General features: G+C 38.6%; 2 pseudogenes across 1 annotated transcript; both read right to left on the bottom strand.

Moving 5' to 3' along the window:
* Positions 1-2,076: 2,076 nt before the first annotated feature.
* On the bottom strand, positions 2,077-2,664 carry LOC148920266 (secreted RxLR effector protein 161 pseudogene; annotated as a pseudogene).
* A 1,613-nt stretch (positions 2,665-4,277) lies between these two features.
* Positions 4,278-10,681, bottom strand: LOC107880345 (putative disease resistance protein RGA4; annotated as a pseudogene). Its single transcript, XR_016124633.1, has 5 exons — positions 10,542-10,681; positions 9,291-10,440; positions 5,085-8,312; positions 4,742-4,827; positions 4,278-4,644 (listed from the first exon to the last, which is right to left on the bottom strand). The product of XR_016124633.1 is annotated as a putative disease resistance protein RGA4 (transcript).
* Positions 10,682-14,742: the final 4,061 nt, after the last annotated feature.

Here is a 14,742-nt window from a genome sequence, read left to right as displayed (position 1 = left end):
TTAAATGGGCAATTCCTGGTTTTCTGCCAGTATAAGCTTCAAATGGTGTTATCTTGTTAAGAGCCTTGGTAGGACATCTATTTAGCAAATAGACTGCTGTATTTACAGCTTCTGCCCAAAACTCATAGGGAACACCTTTCTCATGCAACATGGACTTGGCCATTTCCACTACTGTCCTGTTCTTCCTCTCGGCCACTCCATTTTGCTGTGGAGAATATGCCATAGTTAGCTGCCTTTGAATACCAGATTCCTCACAAAACTTGTTGAATTCTCCAGATAGAAACTCTCCACCCCTGTCACTTCTCAAGCCTTTTATCTTATACCCACTTTGCAGCTCACTCATAGCTTTGAATTTTCTAAAACATTCCAATGCACTTGACTTATTTCTGATGAAGTACACCCATGACATTCTAGTAAAATCATCTGTAAACAGTAGAAAGTACCTGTTTCCAGATAATGATTCTGTTTTCATTGGTCCACAGATGTCTGTGTGAACCAATTCCAAAGGGTTTGAAGCTCTCCAAGTGGATTCCAAAGGGAAAGAATCCCTATGCTGTTTTCCAAGCATACAACCATCACATACAACTGACTTCTGCTCCAAGTGAGGTAAGCCATGAACCATCCCTTGATTCTCAAGCAATCTTATACTTCTTTCATTTAAATGCCCTAGCCTTTTATGCCATGTCTGCAAGCAATGGGTGACACTTGCTTTTAGAACCAACTCACTCGCAGGCATCATTGTCAATGGAAAGCATCTGTTATTTGTCATTTGCACCTTCACAATCAGATTTTCTAGTGACTGATTATCATAAACACTCACCACATTTCCTCCAAACACAAGGTGATAGCCATGTTCCATCATTTGCCCAACACTAAGTAAATTTTCTTCAAGACCAGGTACAAGCATTACTTCATGAATGTGCTTCTTACCTAACTTGGTTTTTATCACCAAAGTCCCTTTTCCAGCAACTGGAACCACTTCTCCAGTTCCCATCTTCACCTTAGAGCTCAAATTCCTTTGAATATTGACCAAAAGTCCCTCATCTCCTGTCATGTGGTTACTACAACCACTGTCAATATACCAAGAGTGATTTACCTTCACATCAGTTGCAGATTACACACATAAAACAAAGTGCCACAATCTTCCTCCTGATTTGCATAATTCACTCTCTGCACATTCTTGTGTCCATAGCAATCTCTGATCATATGTCCAGGCTTCCCACAACCATGGCATTTAGGTTTTCCTTCATACCAACATTTTCCATAATGAAATCTGTCACAATGTTTGCAGGCCATTTTGTTTCCATCGTTGGATTTCCAATTTTTCTGAGATATTTGATCTGCAGAAGCAATTCCATTTTCAAGGTTTTTTCTACCAACATTCAGACTAGTGAAGGCCTTTTCTGTAGAATTCTCAGTGTGTCTATCCAATCTGAGCTCAAAGCTCTTCGGTGACGCAACAACCTCTTGAACCTCAAGTGTTTCAAGGTCCTTAGAGTGTTCAATTACAGAGCAGATAGAATCATAAGATTTAGGTAAACTAAACAATAGTTTCTGGACAATTCTCTCTCTAGATAGTTCCTCACCTATAACTCTTCATATGATTTACTATATCAAACAACCTAACCAGATATACAGATAAAGATTCACTATCCTTCATGCGGGTATATTCAAATTCCCTACGTAGCCCTTGCAATTTGACATTTCGTACTTGTTTATCTCCTCTGAATTCCAGCTTCAGAATATCCCACGCTCCCTTCGAAGTTTCCTCATTCACAATCCTTGGAAATAGCTGATCCGAAACAGCGCTTTGGATCAGTCCAAGTGCACGAGCATCCTGCAGTGTTGAAATATAATCGCTTCCGCTGATTTGTCCGATTCACTCGACGGTCCCTGATTGTTCTGTTTCACTGATTTCTTAGAGCGAAGTAATTTTCTATTTTCTGTTCTGTCTTTTTAAATGATGTAATGAGAACCATTAGATCATATCTAGGTGGATTCTCTAGCTTAGATTTGGTATGACACGTGTAAGCACCTAATAGGGTGACAGCTTGTAATTCATAGAAGAGAATCACATTACTCAGCTTCGGCTGTAGATAAAGCAACTGTGTTTTGCTTGATGGAAGCCCAAGAGAACATGCCTGAGCCTAGTGTGAAGGCATATCCTGAGGTGCTCCTCATATCATCCTCACTCCCAGCCCAGTCACTGTCATAATACCCAATTAGAGTAGCTGTTTTCCCCTTTGCAAACTCAATTCCAAAATCTAATGTGCCTTGTATGTATCTCAGCACCCTTTTAGCAGTTCCCATGTGTTTCTTTGAGGGATTGTGCATAAACCTAGCAAGCAAGCTAGATGCAAACATGACATCTGGTCTTGTGGCAGTCAGATAAAGCAGACTCCCTACAATCTGTCTGAATTCATTTTCATCTGCTGCTTCACTTCCATCTTCTCTACACAATTTCTCATTCACCACTAATGGAATTGCCACTGACTTGCAGTCTCTCATTCCAAACTTCTCAAGAATTTTCATGGCATATTTCTTTTGATGAATGAAAATATGCTTATCAGTTTGTTCCACTCCCATGCCAAGAAAATGGTGCAACATACCCAAGTCTGTCATCTCATAGTGTTGCATCATATCTTGTTTAAACTCTTCAAGCATTTTAGGACAGCTTCCAGTATATATAATGTCATCTACATAGAGTGAGACAATGATAATACCTGAGGTGTCACTTAGTTTTGATATAGAGAGTAGCTTCACTTAAGCTCTTCTTAAAACCTGCAGTGTTGAAATAGGCATCTATTTCATCATACCAGGCCCTTGGGGCTTGTTTCAGTCCATATAGAGCCTTGTTCAACCTGTACACCTTGGTTTCCTTGCTCTCTTGTACATATCCTTGAGGTTGTTCAACATAAACTTCCTCCTTTAGAATGCCATTGAGAAAGGCAGACTTCACATCCAGTTGAAATAGGTTCCATTCCTTTTGTGCTGCAAGAGCAATTAAAGTCCTAATGGTGTCTAGCCTTGCCACAGGGGCAAAAGTCTCATTGTAATCAATACCGAGGCCTTTTTGTGATAAAACCCCACACCTGACGGATTGGGCGGGTGGTAAAGTGGGGACAGTATCGGTGTTGTTAGAGTGAGACCCAACGGGCAGATCCAAATTCTAACACTTTAAACTTCAAAAGCCCCCTCTTCAATAGGTTCAATATTCTCTCTTAGTTTGAAGGAATGCAGCTAGAAAACTCTGAATATATGTCCAAGATGCAACCTTGGACCATTTCCTTCTAACTTTCCATGTTAAAATTTCCATCTTCAATGTTTTACTCTGTGTCTGCTATAATAAAAGTGTTGAATTGCCAATATGCACTCTAAACTTCGGTGAACAACAATTCTCCTCTTGTGTCTGCTAAGACTTTAAGAGGTTATGCAAATGTCCAGCAACAAAAGATTGTGCTTACCAAACAATTATTGTCATCACTGTCTTAATAATACAAACCCAAATAAAATAAACTAAAAATTGTAGCCCATTTGTGTATTATCAACCATACACAAATATCTATCTACTTCCTTGTTTCCCTAGTTTGGAAGTTATTATGGCTAACACCACATGCCTGATTTAAAACACACACTAATGCCTATGTCACATATCCTAAAGATTTTTGGGAAAAACATTATTGTAACACCTCTTTCAATTTCTTCTTTTCTCACTTTGGTTTCTCTTCTTCTTTTTCTTTTATGAGAAACAGAGATATGCTATTAACATGTCATAGAAGTACAAAATATAGTGGAATGCATAAAAGACCCACAACCAACCAGCTACTCAACAGCAGAGTAAACAACGTCCAATAGTAACCTGATTAAAATAATTACCAAAAAGCTAAGCTAGATAAAGAGAGCCTGAATGAATAAGGACAAAAGGTATTCTGCTGAAAATACAAGGAAATTTGAGCCCATTGAAGCCCAAAAACGAAACCCTATCCCATAATCAATCCATTTCTCCCCCTAAATTTTTAAAATCGTTTTATTTATTACACCCACACTATCCATTTCTCCCCCTAAATTAATATTGGAAAAGATTTCAAGTATAAATCTATTGAGTTAAAAATAAATTCAATTGACAAAATAAATAAAAATTAGTCTGTTCTTCTTTCTTTATTTTACGAAATTTAAAATTAAACTGGAACACAAAGCCTACTATTTGAATTTTTGTTTTTTGTTCCCTATTTTGAATTAGAGTTACCAAATCCATTTGCTAGACGAGATGAGGTAGGTTGCTCTCCTTAAAAGTTTTCCAATTTGCCTTTGAAAGTTAGTACATTTCCCCTTGCCCACAAAAAAAGAAGTTAGCACATTTCCCGGCACCTAGGCATATTCAATCCATATCATAACTTCGTCTCTCTCATCCATGCCCTTCTCACTCTATCAGCTCGCCTCAAAACCCCAAAAACAAAAAACAAAAATACCACTTTCAATTCTAGAAAAAGTAAAAAACGAACATAACATTTGTTCATGTAGAAAGTACTAAATTCCAGACCGCAACAGTTGAAAAGTACTAAATTCGGGCCACAGGATTCAAAGCAAGATTTGTTGAGATAAAAACATGAAGGTGTATGGCACGACGCAGGCATGAGTTTCTACCTGAATCCCAACTCTGCCTATAGGTCAAATATAACATATCATAGTACAACAAAGCTTGCAACTATCATCTATAAATTGTAACAGAAGATTGTTTTACCTGATTCCTGTGATACTGCAGCTACTCAACGGTCCATTAAGAAAGACTTGGTAAATACTCTAGGAACAGGGGAAGGGGACTCTCTGCTGTAATCGAACAAGAAAAACGACAACGGTTCAACAATTTCAAGATTCACATTAAATCCCACACTACTAATCAAGAAAATCTCCATGATCCCACATTAAATCCAGTATGTTTCAAATTACTTGAAGGTTATATCAATTACAGACAAGAAATGGGTTGACATGCCAAACCAACAAAATTATTCAGAATGAATAAACTCTAGTTAAACCGAAAGGTGAAGAATGAAAAGGAATTTTGATTTCAGGAAAGAAGAAATTACTGTAGATATGTGGAATGTGAGAAATCTTGGGCCACTCTGGGCCGCTGTCCTTGGTGCATTTTTCCTTCAGAAGGGGACATTCCCAAATTCTTAGGGTTTGTAATTTGGTGAGGCGTTGCATAGCTTCGACACTAGGTAGATACATCAGCTTCTTGCAACTCCAAATCTCTAGACTCGTAAGGGATGTAAGGTTACCCAGCCAATCCTCAAGAGCCTCCACTCCATCGAATTTACGTATATCCAAAAATGTTAGAGAAGTGAAGTCTTGAATTTGTTGAGGCAGAGACTTGAGCTTGGGCCACCCGGTCAACTCTAATGTTTGAAGTTGTGATGATCCACTTCCGAGATGGAAATCAGGGAAGGAATCGAGCTCCTCCCATAACCCACCAAGTTCCAATGTCTTCTGTCAAGAAGCAGGTAGCCCTGTGGGCAGATATTTTAATTTCCCACAATTAACAATCACCAACTCAGAGAGAGATGTGAGGTTGTCTAAACTTGGAAGACTCTCCAAATTAGGGGCATTTCTTATTATAAACTCCACAACAGAGACGGGCCCACTGCTCACCAAACTCTCTAATCTCTCACAAGATTCAATGCTCAATTCACGGAGGAATGGGAAGAGGTTCAAATCTGGAATAGATTGTAGACCACTACAACCTTTTATAGTCAGCAACTCCACAACAGAGACGGGCCCACTGCTCACCAAACTCTCTAATCTCTCACAAGATTCAATGCTCAATTCACGGAGGAATGGGAAGAGGTTCAAATCTGGAATAAATTGTAGACCACTACAACCTTTTATAGTCAGCAACTTCACAACAGAGACGGGCCCACTGCTCACCAAACTATCTAATCTCTCACAAGATTCAATGCTCAATTCACGGAGGGATGGGAAGAGGTTCAAATCTGGAATAGATTGTAGACCACTACAACCTTTTATAGTCAGCAACTCCACAACAGAGACGGGCCCACTGCTCACCAAACTCTCTAATCTCTCACAAGATTCAATGCTCAATTCACGGAGGAATGGGAAGAGGTTCAAATCTGGAATAGATTGTAGACCACTACAACCTTTTATAATCAGCAACTCCACAACAGAGACGGGCCCACTGCTCACCAAGCTTTCTAATCTCTCACAAGATTCAATGCTCAATTCATGGAGGAATGGGAAGAGGTTCAAATCTGGAATAGATTGTAAACCACTACAACGTTTTATAATCAGCAACTCCACAACAGAGACGAGCCCACTGCTCACCAAACTCTCTAATCTCTCACAAGATTCAATGCTCAATCCACGGAGGAATGGGAAAAGGTTCAAATCTGGAATAGATTGTAGACCACTACAACCTTTTATAGTCAGCAACTTCACACAGAGACGGGCCCACTGCTCACCAAACTCTCTAATCTCTCACAAGATTTAATGCTCAATTTACGGAGGGATGGGAAGAGGTTCAAATCTGGAATAAATTGTAGACCACTACAACCTTTTATAGTCAGCAACTCCACAACAGAGACGGGCCCACTGCTCACCAAACTCTCTAATCTCTCACAAGATTTAATGCTCAATTTACGGAGGGATGGGAAGAGGTTCAAATCTGGAATAAATTGTAGACCACTACAACCTTTTATAGTCAGCAACTTCACAACAGAGACGGGCCCACTGCTCACCAAACTCTCTAATCTCTCACAAGATTTAATGCTCAATTCAAGAAGGGATGGGAAGAGGTTCAAATCTGGAATAGATTGTAGACCACTACAACCTTTTATAGCCAGCAACTCCACAATAGATACGGGCCCACTGCTCACCAAACTCTCTAATCTCTCACAAGATTCAATGCTCAATTCATGGAGGGATGGGAAGAGGTTCAAATCTGGAATAAATTGTAGACTAGGGCAACTGTATACAACCAACTTTCGAAGAGATGGAAGATGACTGGGAGCCTTTCTCAATTTGGGACAATCCTCGATCTCCAGCTTCTCCAACCGAGGAAATGCCATAACTTGTTCTGGTGCTTCCATCCATTCAATTTTTTCACATCTGTTGCACCCCTTAAGCTTAATCTGCTTTAAATTGCTAAGCTTAATCATCCATGATGGAAATTTAGTACCCATGAAATATTTAATCTCTAGCCTTTCCAACTCAGAATGCGGCTGGAGGCCTTCTAGTACATCCTCTTCATTATTATTGGTTGTTGACCTGTTTTTCGTCCATTCAAATAAAAAGTGGCGTACCTTTTTCTTCTCCTCTAATTTAGCTTTACTTGCCTCATCTCCATTCCTTACGTCTTCCAAATTACAAATAATCAATTTACCCTTCAATTGATTCAAGGCAGCCAGCTCCACAATTTCCCTACCCATCACCTTATAATCCTCATAAGAATAAGGTAATTTTCGAAGGCTAGTTAATCTCCCTAATACTCCAGTTGGAAATTTCGTTTTCTTATTACAATAAACATGTCTCAAGTTGATCAAGTTTTGCACGTCTTTTGGAAATTCTTCAAGATCGTCAGTATGTTGCTCTTAATGTCTGTAGGTTATACAGCTTGCCAATAGAATTTGGGAGTCTTTTGATATTTGTAAAGGAAATGTCAAGATATCTCAAGCGTTTCAGCTCTTTGATTGAACTTGGAAGCTCCTCAATATATGTCTCATATAATTTCAAGACACGTAAAGCTTTAAACCATGGCAACATGTTTCCAGGTAGTGCTTTAGCATTTGAAAACAGTGATCTCAATTTCCCACTACTTCCTTCCGAATTCTTTCTATAATAGGAGTTGCAACATCTGTATACTTCTGGAAGTCTCGCATCATGCTTCCAGTTTCGGATACACGTTCTGCAAGATCATGTATGAGATCGTGCATCTTGCATCTAATAACAATGCCATCATCATCCAGTCTAGCATCTTGAAATAAGGATCTTTGGAATAGAATATCAAAATATTCATTACCTATATCCTCCATCTCTAGATTACTTTTTTCAGAAGGATGGATGAATCCTTGAGCCATCCAAAGTTGAATCAAGTCATCTCTTTCCATCACGGCATCTTTCTTGAACGCTGAGCAATATGAAAAACATTGCTTCAGTGCTGGTGATTCCAAATTATCGAAACTCAACTTCAAGACTGACATGATTCTATCTTCTGTCTTTGGTAAGTCCCATATTCTATTGTCTTTAACTTCAGACCATTCAGCAGGAGTCTTTTTAGAGCGCAAAATGCCTCCCAAAACCTGGTAATGGATTAGAGAATTACTATCAAATAATTAGTAGATAAAATAATTAGCTATTTAAAGAAGAGTCATTTAGATATAGCGCCTTGCAACTAAAATAGTCTAGACAAAAACCCACATACTTCTAACTAAAACCCAAAATTTGGATTGAACGGCAAAATTATCCATTAATAATGATTTTAATAACAATCCCATGCCATAACCCCCTTATGTTTAGCACCGAACAGATTCTCCCTTTTAAATCCCTTATTTTCTGAGACAAAAAGTAAAATAAAATCCTTTTTAAATCCCTTTTGTTAATAGTCCCCAGGCCGTAAACGCATATGAAAATTTTATTGTATATAATATAGGTAGCCTATGCATAAAAAATAAAAAATAAAAAATAAAGAAATTTTTTTTTTTTTTTTTTTTTTTTTCTGAGTAACCATTTTGAAATTTCATACAAAACCCAATGATGAAAAACATTTTTAACCCCAATTTTATATTTGTTAGGTAAATTAAAATTAATTACTAGAAGCAAGGTTTTTAGCGAATCACCACACCAATGAGCAATATTTTCGTGAATTTGAGGTTTGGCAATTTACATATATCAATATTGAGGTTAATTAAGGTTGGAGACATCCCTGGGAGGACCACGGTGATCAATCCAGTAGGGTACTAGTGCAAATGTCTTATGAAGCATCTTTGTTAATTTCTATTTAATAAAGTGATTATGAAGAAAGAGATTGTGGAGAATGGGCATGACATGATGACATGAAACAAAAAGAGAAATCGACAATCTTCTTTCTCTTCCTTCAGATCTTGTTATTTCTTTCTACATGAAAATTCATTAATGCAATTCAAAATAACTCATTCGTGATATGATCCCTAAATTCCCAAAAATCATCCAATAATCTAAAGCCTAAATAAAAATGCTTGATGTAAGCAATGCTTGTATAAAAAATATATATATGTATGTATAATATATAGTACGTGTACCTGTGCCGTCAATGGTAGACCTTCACAATTTTTAGCAATCTCCCGTCCAATTGTCTCTAAACCTTCACAATTTCTACCATCTGAGCAAGCTGCACGTTTCAATATGGACCAGCATTCATCTGTTGATAGAAGGTCCAATTTAGGCCGCGGAAGTGTTTCTGTGATTGATGCAACTTTGTCACTGCGGGTAGTGACAATAATTTTGCTTCCTGGAGCAGAATTCAACTTTGACAAATGGCTCATCAAACGTTCCCATTTCTCCGAATCTTCATTCCAAACATCATCAAGTACCAGCAAGTATCTTTTCTCTCTCAACTCTTCTTCAATGTATTTAAGCACTGCATCTTGATTTTCTCTTACAGTGGCTTTTGATGGGTTAAGAGATTCTAACATGCATATCAAAATCACATTGATGTTAAAAGGATCAGACACACACACCCATATCCTTTCTTCAAAATACCCTGTTACTGAATTATCATTGTACACTGACTTGGCCAAAGTTGTCTTTCCCAGTCCTGGCATTCCCCCGATTGCCATAACCGACAGATTTTCTTGATTCATGTCGGAGCTGGTCAATGTTGTAACTATATCTGACACAACGTTCTTCCTTCCAATGATGATTTCATCTTTACCAATGAATGCGTTGGTTTCTCGGTCCTCTCTAATTCTTTGAGGGGTTGCATCTTTTTTCTTTGCAATTAATCCGATGTAAGATGCTTCGTTCTTGAGCTTCGCCAGAGAAGCGCTGATTTTTCTAATTCTGTGTGCCATTTTTTGTCGAAACAAAATGGGATTGGATGCAGAAAGGAAGTTGAGCACCTTTTTTCTCATATGGTTATGCAGTTCTACTCGTCTCCGGAGAAATTCATAGTTGATTTCTTCCAAGACATCATCAGCCTCATCAGCTATGCCTTTAAGTTTCTTCACCCAGCCTTCCACTGGCCTGCCACCATCTTTTTCCTTCTCAGCAGCACCTCCTAAGAAATCTTGAAGGATGGATAAGGATTCACCGAGCTTCCCTAGTTCAGCTTTGAATCCCCAAGCAAGACTGATTTCGTCAGCAGCAAGGGAAGTCAGCTTCGTCAGTATTCCCTCGGTCGCGAAAGTAAGCACAGGTTCTACTGCCATATCTTAGTTTCCTTATGTAACCCTGCGCAAGACAAACAGCAGATCATATTAATGCTAGTTAATTATTATTAGTTAATTAATTAAGAAACGAGAAGAAGAGACTGAAGATGGATGATGACGCACAGGCACAAAGTTTCTGTCGTAGGTAGAAGGAGATGATGAACACAGCAATAGCACGCAGAGTTTGTTGGAATTTTGATTTCAACCAATGAACGCTCACGCACTTTAGCTATTATTCTTAAAGCAATTGAATGCAAATAATGAAGAAAAACTCTCCAACTCTCGTTGTACTTTCCACTTTCCCTTCAAGCTCCAAGCAACAATATTATTCGTAGCTCTCTCTGTTGTTGTTATTGCTATCCTTGTCTTTCGTATCTTTCGTTTTGTCTCGGTGCTTTTCTTTGTCTTTCTGTTAACCATCGCTTGGAAGTTGGATGGATGCCTTGCTTACTGTCCACCTTAACATTATTCGTTTCTGACCAAAAAAAAAACAACCTTATTATTCTTTGCTCCCTCTTCTCCCTGTCCTTTCTTAACATTATGAAAACTTATGGAATAAGGATGAACTAATATCTTTTCTTCTGTCCTCTTTTGAAAAAATTTTCTGCGTTCCCGGTACACCAGCCTGGTGTACCGCCTAGTAGTTATGCGACACGTGGAATTATTATTATTTTAGTTTAAAAATGTAGTAATCTGACCGTGAGTCTTTAACTCTGTCAGCATTAACTCTCCTTTAAATTTGTCTTCGCATTTTTAATTAATCAATTTTTCTGACAATTATGCCGTCAAAGACAGCAGCCATCTGTTTTTTTTAATTTACCCTACCCACTTATGCCGTCAGGGACACGTCTTTACTTCTTTTTTTCTAGCCGATTTACTTTTTTAGTTTATTGGATTATTATATTACAAATTTATAAATAAACTCAATCCTAGACATATATTTATAAAAAAATTCAAGCACTATTTAAACATAGAAACACACCCAAAATCAACAATTGTATATTTTTTGGGTGTGTTTATAAATGGGTTTTGAGTGTGTGTAATGATGGGTCTTGGGTGTGTTTATAAAGTGTTTTGGGTGTTCAATTTTTTTTTAATTTCAGCCTCCATTTTTGGTGTTTTAGTGAAACTCCCTTATTATATTGTATACATACATTATAAATATTGCTTCTTTTGAACATTACTTATATATATATATATATATATATATATGTCGCACATAATCTGATACATCATTTCAGAGTTCTAATGACATAAGGCAACAAGAATGCCTTCTCCCTTGAAGTAACCAACCAAATTTTGTCAACATGCATTACTCATTTGGATCCTCATTTTGCTCAAAACCAGTGGAAAAGAAATCCTGCATTACATATCACATAACTTAAGAGTCTAAGACTAAGACCTAGTTCTTAAAAAGCAAAACAAAATTTGTCTAAGACTTCAACAATGAACTTGTTTAATACCTGATTCAAATGTGTCAAGTAATTTTGATCCTGAAACATGTTGGGGAAGGAAATATTTGGTTGAATAAATGACCAACTAAAATTGGAATCCTGAAAGAAAACAATTATGCAAATAAACAAATAATTGAAATTGTGTAGGCACAGAGCTTCTCTCATAGGTAGAAGGAGATGATGAATGCAGATTTGCAAAACAAGACAGTAATAGCACGCAGAGACTGGCAAAGGAGCTATATAGCTTCCTTAACTCTCAGGAGAGGAGGAGACTTAAAAGTCTTGCTGAGCTCTACCATTTTGATATTTGTGGACATATGCATTTCTTGTAGAATAATGGCTAGAGGTTAGAGAAAAATAAGAAGCAGAATAGGAAGAATACCCCACGATGAGTATTCTAGTTGCATTGGATTTCTTTTATATGCTATACAGTTGACTTTGTACATGAATATAAACAGGAAAGATTATACAAACTGTAAAACATAAAATAGGCAATTCCAAGAGTATAGGGATTGATTGAGATAATGAAGCAATCACACTTGAATGGCTATAGACTGCTGTGACTTGTGGGGAGTGTCTTGCATATTCATTGGCTAATGGGTAGGATGCTCTTCACGCCCCCTCAAGCGAAAGGGAACAAAGTGGAGGTTGAGCTTGGTAGCCAGTTGAATAAACCGTTCGCGAGACAAGCTTTTGGTGAAGAGATCGGCAAGTTGAGAGGAAGAGGGAACATAGTGTGTCTAAAGAACGCCTTGGGAAATTAACTCGCGAAGAAATTGATAGTCGATTTCAATATGGCGGGTACGAGCATGGAAGACCGGATTCGCTGCCATGTGGAGGGTGGATATGTTGTCGACGAAGATACATGCAGGGGAACAAAGAGGAATACCTAACTCACGAAACAAGTAGCCAAACCAACGAAGCTTAGCTGCAGTGGTAGCAAGTGTGCGATACTTGGCTTCAGAGCTTAAGCGGGATACGGTGGATTGTTTCTTAGCGGTCCAAGTGAGAAGATTAGGACCAAGCAAAACACATTCCCCTGTAGTAGAGCGGTGGTAAACAATGGAGCCAGCTCAGTCAGCGTTAGAGAAGGCTCACAAAGTGAGGTAAGCAGAAGCACGAAAGAGAAGGCCATGCTCAAAAGTGCCCTTAATGTAGTGATAGATCTTTTTAACAACCTGTAGGTGAGTGGAACACGGATGATGCATGAATTGGCACACCTGATTCACTGCAAAAGTGATATCAGGGCGAGACAAAGTGAGGTACTGGAGGTCCCCGACCATGCTTCGGTACAGTGTGGGGTCAAAGATCGGATCACCATCATTTGCAGAGAGTCTGGTGGAGAAAAGCGGTGGTGTGGGACTTGGTTTACATGTTGCCATATTAAATTTGGTGAGGAGGTCAGATGCATAACGAGCTTGAGAGATTGATAGACAGCCATTGGTGCAACAAACTTCCATTCCAAGAAAAAAAATTGAGCTCTCCCAGCCTGCGACTATCGAAGGTTGAACATAATTCATCAATGAATTTTTTAACTGCAGGAAGAGTACTACCTGTGAAAATTAAGTCATCAACATACACAAGGACATAAAGAGAATGAGAGGCTAAGTGTGCCTTGTGTCTTTCAATAGTGCCATCGGCTTTTCGCTTCACTTTGAAAACCCATTTACAGCCCACGATGTTCATGGTTGGTGCAGAAGGAACAAGGGACCAAGTTTGGTTGTTTATAAGGGTCGTATATTCTTCTTGCATCGTTGCCTGCCAGTGAGGGAATTTAGAGGCTTGAGTATAACTTGTAGGCTTAATTGAGAGAGGATCCATAAGAGTTGCAGTTAAGGCATGGGGGAGAGGATGACGTGTGGAGCCGTAGACAATATTATGAAGGCTGCGGAACCAACATGGTGGTGATGTAGTGGCTGGAGTTGTTGGAGATGACTCGATTTCTATTCAAGGAGGGAAGTGCTGGCAGATTGATGAAGATGTTGGTCGGATGGAGATAAAGACAGAGTAGAGAGAGGAAGAGGTGTTGCTGGTGGTGAGAGCTGGTGGTGAAAGCTGGTTGTCCGTAGCAAGATTAAAGAGGTGGAGTAGTTGGAGGATGTGGAGATAAAGGAACATGAGGAGGCTCCAATAATGTGGGTGCAAGAGGTACTGAACTGTGATAATTAAAGGACTTGGATAGAATATTAGTGCAAGGAAAATGAGATTCATCAAAAGTAACATTCCTTGAAATATACACTCGCCCAGAGATTGGTTTAAAGCACTTGTACCCCTTGTAGTGATTGTCATACCCGAGAAAAATACACTTAATAGACTTGGAGGAAAGTTTATGCTTGTTGTATGGAACTAAGTGTGGAAAACATGTACAACCAAAGGACTTGAGAAACCGGTAGTCAGGTGGGCGTTGGAACAACTTCTCATAGGGTGAAACTTACCAAGTTGTGCAGTTGGTAACCTGTTGATAAGAAAGACAGCAGTGGAAAACCTTCGAGCCAAAAACTCGAAGGTAAGTGTGATTGTGACAACAAGCAAAGTCCCATTTCAACAATATGTCTATGCTTACGCACAACAATTCTATTTTGCCATGGAGTGTAAGGGCATGAAATGTGATGTGTGATGCCGTGTTCATGAAGAAAATTAAGAAATAAACGATTTGTGAATTCACCACCACCATCAGTTTGTACTGTTTTAATATAATGGTTGTATTGTTTTTCCACCAATCTTTTAGAGAAGCCAAACGTTGTAAGCACATCGGGTTTCTTTGCTAAAGGATAAAACCACACAAATTGAGTGTATTCATCAACAATAGATAACTAATAACGATAATCAAAATTTGATGAGACTGGGGCTGGTCCCCATAAATCTAGATG

Source organism: Prunus mume, linkage group LG2 (genome assembly GCF_029339155.1).
Source record: "Prunus mume cultivar Tortuosa linkage group LG2, ASM2933915v1, whole genome shotgun sequence".
Lineage (NCBI taxonomy): Eukaryota > Viridiplantae > Streptophyta > Magnoliopsida > Rosales > Rosaceae > Prunus > Prunus mume.
The sequence above is the reverse complement of the archived record's forward strand: the minus strand, read 5'-3'. Positions and strand labels throughout refer to the sequence as shown.